Raw genomic sequence first — 7,414 nt, forward strand, 5'->3', positions numbered from 1 at the left:
CTTCCCAGTAGACCTTTCGAATAAATTCCTCTCTCCCCACCTAAAAATTGGCTTTTAAAAAACTTAGTCTGTAGTGTTTTCTTTATTTCTTTGTTCCTGTGGGCAAGCCTGTGTCGTTCCATTTTCCCACATTTGGATGAGCTTGAAAATCTCAAAGCTTCCTTCCAGCTCCGACATCCCCCAGGGCAACGGTGCTGGGATTCATGCCCACTGCTGCAAAGCCCCCTAAAATTAGGTCCTGAGCGACCCTGCTTCTTGGTCCTCACCCTAATGAGCCAGTGGGGCCAGTCAGGCCAGGCAGTGGCACCCAGAGACAAGCTGGCAAAAGCAATGTTCAGGCTGTGGAACGAGGAGGCACAAGCCAGCACCCACGTCTCCCGATGGCTGGTCTTCCCATCCCCGTGGTGCTCACAGAGTCCATCATCCTCCTGTCTTTTTGGCTGGCGGTTTTGGGGTCCCTGCTGATATAAAGCAAAAGAGCCCCGGGATGAAGTCCTGGCCTCTTCATGTGTGACCCAGGCTCCCTCGAATGCAAAACGACAACAACAACAATAGCAGTTCAGCCCCTCCCCTCGTAGTGCTGCCGTGAGCAGCAGAGGAGAATGGGTATTCAAAGGAGCTTGGTAAATGGTGAAGCACAGTATTAAAGACACTAAATAATCGTGTGAAGATTAAGTGGGATAATGCACATCAGAGAACTAAAACAGTTCTTTAAAAGCTATTACTAGTTCTAATAGTAGTTTTCCTATTAGTCACTATCATCGTTAGGCCCTGGGAATATGTTAATAAGACACAGGCCATGCCCTCAAGGGGGCAGAAAGATAGGTAAGTATTTATAACGTTGAGTGTGAGTAGACTAATTGAGGATGCAAAAGAAGGTGTCCCTCAAGCCTGATGTGGCAGAGAGACTGTCAGGAAGACTTTCCTGGATGCAGAAAGCAGACAAGTGAGGGGAGAAGATTTCAGAGCAACCAATGCACGTGGGAGCATAGAAGTGCGGATGCAGGTCTCCATCCGCAAAATGAAGGGGTTTGGCCTCCCTGGACTCCAGGCAGGGAGGGAAAGATCCTGAAGGGCTTTGGGGGTGATGTTGAGAAGTTTGGACTTGACCCACTGTTGGATCTTAAGCAGGGAGCAGCCCGGTTGAATCGGTACTTCAGAAAACAACCTTTGGTGACTCAGTTGGTAAAAGAATGGGTGGGAGACTGGCTAGGAGTTGCTGTCCAGGCAAGGGGGCTTCAGTGAAGGTAGGGCCAAGGGCACGGAGAGGAGGGGCCAGTTTTAGGAGATGATCAGGACTTGGACTGGACATAGCTCAGCGACTATGGGCAAAGGGAGGGCAGAAAGACGGAGACAAATGTGGAGGCGCTGTCCTCACTCACCAAGACCAGAGATGCAGGAGGAAGGGGAGAGGGGAAGAGCGACATTCTGGATTGAAGGTGGTGCGGGAGTGTCAGATGGTGAATTGTGTATGTGCTTGTACACGCACTGCAAGAGCTGATCTGGAAAGACAGGAGGGAGGATGGATGCTCGTGAATGAGATTCCTGAGGACAGAAGTTTAGGGACCCAGAAAGCAGAGGGAAGTGTCCAAAGGAGGGAAAGGGAGGATCAGTGCAGGTACAGGGGGCTGAGAGTGTCCCACCCACTCTCTATGAAGAACCCTTTCCCCCTCCTTCCATCTTTCTTCTCTAATCTGTGTTTTCCTTTCTCCAAAGACTTGTACTTGTCTTGCTAGAATCAAGGTCATCACTGCATTCACACCCTCTCATCTATTTCCAAAACTCCTCCAGGAATCTTCCCAAGTTTTCTTTCTCTATTGCTTTTACCTGAGATTCACTGTGGACCTGAATTAACTTAAAGACAATATTTTCACCAAAAAACAAATACCAGCAAATCACCCCAAGGTGATCCAAAGCAGGTTCTGCCTGCATTTGATGTCAAGAATGTGACTCTTCAGGATAAAAGAGAGCGCGCCAAGCAGAGCTCTCAGCGTGACAGCTCTCTCTCAACTGTGAGCTCTCTTTTTGGGATCCTGATACTCCTTCCTGCAGGGACACAGGCCCCCTCTGTGCCCCTAGAAGCCCCCTCAGCTCACCTCTCCCCACTGTCTCCCCCACCACAGCACAGCACCAGCCAGGGAATGCTCCATTGCCCAAGAGGACCACATGGCACAAGGCCCTGACAGTTCCTCGGCCTCCACACATCCTCTTAGCCCAGCAACATTGCCAAGAAAAACCGGAGGGCAAGTGAGAAAACCAGTTGTGATCTGCCCAGTAGGCAGGCGGCAGCACAGCCGCCACCCTGCCTTCGGTGTCTCCTGAAGTCCTGGGGATGGAAGGGGAAGCAGACACTCCAGCACCAGTTTCCTGAAGCTGCAGGCCATCCAGCTGTTCTGTGCGGAGCAGCCCGGGAACCAGAGGTCACCACCATGGCACAAGGTAGGCAAGGCCCACAGGGCTGCTGGAGCTTGGGGCCAAGGAAGGCAGAGAGGCTGTAGGAAACCAAAGGGAGGGTGAATTCAGAGGAAGGAAGGAGGAAATAAAGAACAGAGGCAGAAAGAGTCAAAACCCCAGAAACAGAAGGATTCGTTGGTAACTTGAGAGCCAGGAGATGAGGCGGAGGCCGGCAGGTTAACCTGGCTGAAGAGCCAAGTGCCAAACCACAGGCCCGAGGGACCAGGCAGGGTCAGGAACCGGGGGGTCAGGGTTCCTGCCCTCTCTGCCACAGCTGGCCCTCTGACACTGAGCAAGTCACTTGTCTAGTTCCCAGCCCCCATGCGTGACCAATGAGGAGGTTTGGACCAGACCATCTTGAAGTTGTCCTCCAGTTCTGGAATTCTCTGACTCTCCTTTTTTCTTCCCCAACTTCAGGTCTGTTACTCATCTTAGCCCACCTTCCCACCACCACCCTTCTCTCTCTATCAACTCCCTCTCTCTAGAGAGACCTGCTGTGAAGTTTACATGGTTAGTCAAAACCATTTACAAGAATGAGCTAAAAGCTCTACAAATGTAACAGCTTCATCTTCATTTACTGTTTATGTTAAGATTTTTATTTTGAAATTTTTATGAATTTTTTTTACACAAGAAATACAATGAATATATGGTTGGAGTAAAAGAAAGCAATAATTACAGAAAAACTTATAGTCCCCTGACTGCCACCCCAACCCCAGCCTCAGCTCCGGAGAAACCACTGTTACCAGTCTTTTGTCTACACATTTATATTCATATATATGCTGAGTGCAATGTATATGATTAGCTTGTGTGGCTTCTTTTTCTCTCTTTTTTTGCATATCTATTGTATCATCACATTGTACTTATTTTTCTGCAACTTGATTTTTTTTCCCCACTCAACAGTGTGTCTTGTAGCTCTATCCATGCCCCCAAGTACCTATAGACTTACGTCAATATTTCCCACTTTGCATAGTACTCTGCAGTATGGGTGTAGGGAATTTATTGATGGGTATTCAAGTTGTTCCCATTTTTCAGTTACACAAGCAATGTTGCAGTGCACATTCTTACCTCTGCCTCTTCGTGCTCCTGTGGGAGTGTCTCTCCAGGATAGAACCTGAGATCAATTACTTTAAAAGTTCTTCTTACAATTTCCTTTCTACCTCTCTGATTATTGCACTCCATTCTTCTCTCACATCAAGGAAAACAAATATGCCCAATATTGAATGTACCTCCTATTTGAATATCTGGTGTTTTAGGGGCTGAAGAATAATCCCTGCGTTACAGGCTGAGATTAACTTGACCCACAACATACCCAGAGGAAGAGATTTGGCCCCAGTGCTTTTGCCGTCAGGCAGATGCTGCCACACCTGTTGAGTAGGTTGGGTCATGTGCCCAACCTGAATCAGGGCTGGTAAGCAATCTCTGTCTAGTTAGTCAGTCTCCAGGAGTGAGCTTCTTTTTCCTGGGAGGAAAAAGTCAGGTGCTTTCCCAGCTGGCAGTGGGTCAGATGTCCTTCCTGAATACGAGCGGAGGCCAGTAATGGGAGGCAGCAGTCAGGTGAAGGAAAGAGCACAGGGCTTGGGCCAGTTACCCTATGTTCAACCTCAACCAAGACATTTAATCCACCTACACCTTGGTTTTCTTCTCTCAAGTGTGGATGACATGATGTTTCATCCCCTCATTGTTGTGGTGAGTAATCATTGACGTAACCGTTCTACAGTTCCCAGGACAGTGCCCAGCACACAGTAGACAGGCCCTCAATAAGGTACTGGTTGAGTCTGAAATCTGAAATCAGTACAGGGTGATTATAGAAAAAATAGAGAACTCTAGCCAACTTAGCAAACATTTGGAGGACCTACAATGTGGTGCTCATTATGCTAATATTTCTTTTATAATAACAGTAACAAAACAATAACTAGTTTATGAGAAAAGTATGTGTTAACAATAATCAAAAGAACTTAAAGAAGTTTTTAAAAAGTTTAATATTTATTAAGGCATTTTTGGTATAGTTGATTTGGTTCATATTTGTTTATAATAGCTTTATTGAGGTATAATTCATATACTATAAAGCTCACCTTTTTAAAGTGTACAATTCAGTGAGTTTTTTTTTAATAGTAAATTCACATTTTGCAGGCACTATCACTAACTAGTTCCAAAACACTTTCATCACTTCAAAAAGAAACCCCATACCCGTTATCAGTCATGCCCTATTCTCCCCTACCCCCAGCCCCTAGCAAATGCTAATCTACTTCTGTTTCTGTGGAATAGTCTATTCCGCATATGTCACATAAATTGAATCATACAATATGTGGCCTGTTGTGTCTGGCTTCTTTCACTTAGCATAACATTCTCAAATTTCATCCATGTTATGGTATTTTCAGCATTCCTTTTTTATGGCTGAATAACGTTGCTTTCTGTGACTATACCATATTCTATTCATCCATTAAGCAGTTGATGGATATTTGGATTGTTTCCACTTTTTGGCTATTATCAACATTCACATACAGATTCTGTGTGAACATACATTTTTAATCTCGGGGGTATATGCCTAGGAATTACTGGGTCATATAGTAACACTATGTTTAACACCTTGAGGACTGTTTTCCAAAGAGGCAGCACCATTTTATAATCCCACAAGCAACAGATAAGTGGTCCAATTTCTCCACATCCCCATCAACACTTGTTATGGTCTGTCTTTCTTATAATAGCCATGCCAGTGGATGTGAAGTGGTATTACACTTGCATTTCCCTAATGATTAAGTATGTGGGGCATCTTTTCATGTGCTTATTGACTTTTGGTGTATCTTCTTTGGAGCAATGCTTATTCAGATCAGTTGCCCCATTTTTTCATTGGATTTCCTTGTTTTTTTATTGTTGAGTTATGCAAATTCTTTGTATATTCCTGATATAAGTACCTTACGTATATGATTTACAAATATTTTCTCCCTTCTGTGGGTTGTCTTTTCACTTTATTTATTGCATTTTTGAAGCAAAAGTTGTTAATTTTGAAGTCCTACTTAGCTGTTTCTTTTTTTCTTCCATTGCTGTGCTTCTGTTGTCATATCTAAGAAACCATTGCCTGGTCCAAGATCAAGAAGATTTACTTCTATGTTTTCTTCTAAAAATTTTATAGTTTTAGCTCTTATGCTTTGATCTTTGATGGATTTTGAGTTGATTATCGTGCATAGTGTGAAGGAGAGAGTCCAACTTCATTATTTTGCATATGGCTATTCAGCTATCCCAGTATCATTTGTTGAAGAGTATTTCTCCCCTATTGAATTTTCTTGGCATTCCTGTCACAGATCAACTGACTATAAATGTGAGCATTTATTTCTAGACTCTCAGTTCTAATCCATTCACCTATATGTCTGTCCCTATGCCAGTACCACATTGCCTTGATTACTGTCACTTTGTAGTAAATTTTGAAATAGGAAAGTGTGGGGCCTCTAATTTGTTTTTCTTTTTATAAATTATTTGGCTATTTTGGATCCATACTATTTTCATATGGATATTAGGATCCAATTGTTGATTTATGCAAAATGCAGCTGAAATTTTGATATGAATTGTATCGAATCTGTGGATCAGTTTGTCCTTGAAATGATATTAGGTCTTCTAATTCATGAACATGGAATGTCTTTCCATTTATTTAGATTTTCTTTAATTTCTTTTAATGATGCTTTGCATGTGGCTTGTTTGTTTTTTGTGGAGCAAGTTTTGTACTTCTTTTGTTAAATATAAATATTTTGTCAAATATTTTATTCTTTTTGATGTTATTGTAAATGGAATTGTTTTCTTAATTTCATTTTCAGATTATTCACTGCAAGTGTATAGAAATATAATTAATTTTTGAATATTTATATTGTATTCTACACTCTTGCTAAATTTGTTTATTAGTTCTAAGTTTGTGTGTGAATTCATTAGGTTTTGCTATACTCAAGATCATGCCATATGTAAATAGAGATAATTTTACTTCATCTTTCTAATGTTTACTGCTAGAACCTCCAGTACAATGTTGAGCATATGGGGAGAGAGTGGGTGTATTGTTCCTGATCTTAGGGGGAAAGCATCTAGTCTTTCACTATTAAATATGGTCCTAGCTGTGGGTTTTTCATAGATACTTTTTACCAGGTTGAGGAAGTTTCTTTTAATTCATAGAACTAATTTCTTTGTTGAGTATTTTTATTATGAAAGGGTGTTAGATTTTGTCAAATGCTTTAGTTCTCATTTCTTAAAATCTAGATACAGCTGAAACAAAATAGCTAGGTGTCTATCCTCATTGGCTTACAGCTAGTGGGGGAAGACAGACAAATAAAGAAATAACTACCAGAAGATCTGAACATCTCATGCTGACCCTGAAACTAGTAGGCTCTCAGTTAGTTTGTTGATGTAAATGAGCAAATGATCTTGATATTAACTTGTCAACTGAGCAGTTAAGTTTCCCCATGAGTGGTGTGGTTAAGTGCTGGAGATCAGTGGGAGGTGAGAAGGAGGAAGGTCGTGACTAGGTCTTGGAGGACAGGTGGACTTTGGTTAGATAGTGAGGGAGTGTTCTGAGTTGCGGCTCTAGTGGGATCAAAATACCTGGACGGGTAGGGCTACCATTTGCTTGGGGACAGATTGGCTGGAGGAGAACGCCCATGCTGGGAGTGGTGAGAGGTGAGAATGTAAGTGTAAGTTCCGGCCAGGTGTGGAGCGTCATAAGTGTCAGGTTAAGGAGAGTGCCTTTTGTATGGTGGGCTATGGGGTATCTCAGGACTTTGAAAGCAAAAGGATGGTATGATCACATTGTCTTGAGGGAAGATAATCTGGTGATGTGTTAAGGGGTGGGTAATGTGGAGAGACAGGAAGCAGGAGATCTGATGAAGGCTGTTACAGTCACTAGGAGGGAGGTGAGGAGGTCAGAAATGTACTAGTGCGGACAGGGACAGATGGACAACACAGATATTTTAAGGGAAGGCGTGCA

The 7,414-nt window shown here is 43.0% G+C and overlaps 1 long non-coding RNA gene across 1 annotated transcript in view; it reads right to left on the reverse strand.

The window, feature by feature from the left end:
* Positions 1 to 4,127: 4,127 nt before the first annotated feature.
* Positions 4,128 to 7,414, reverse strand: part of LOC135321281 (uncharacterized) — a 36,427-nt gene continuing 33,140 nt past the window's right edge. Inside the window, exon 3 of the long non-coding RNA XR_010380873.1 lies at positions 4,128 to 4,236. This is a non-coding gene — a long non-coding RNA (uncharacterized LOC135321281). The remainder of the gene's footprint in view (positions 4,237 to 7,414) is intronic.

Source organism: Camelus dromedarius, chromosome 5, assembly GCF_036321535.1.
Source record: "Camelus dromedarius isolate mCamDro1 chromosome 5, mCamDro1.pat, whole genome shotgun sequence".
NCBI lineage: Eukaryota > Metazoa > Chordata > Mammalia > Artiodactyla > Camelidae > Camelus > Camelus dromedarius.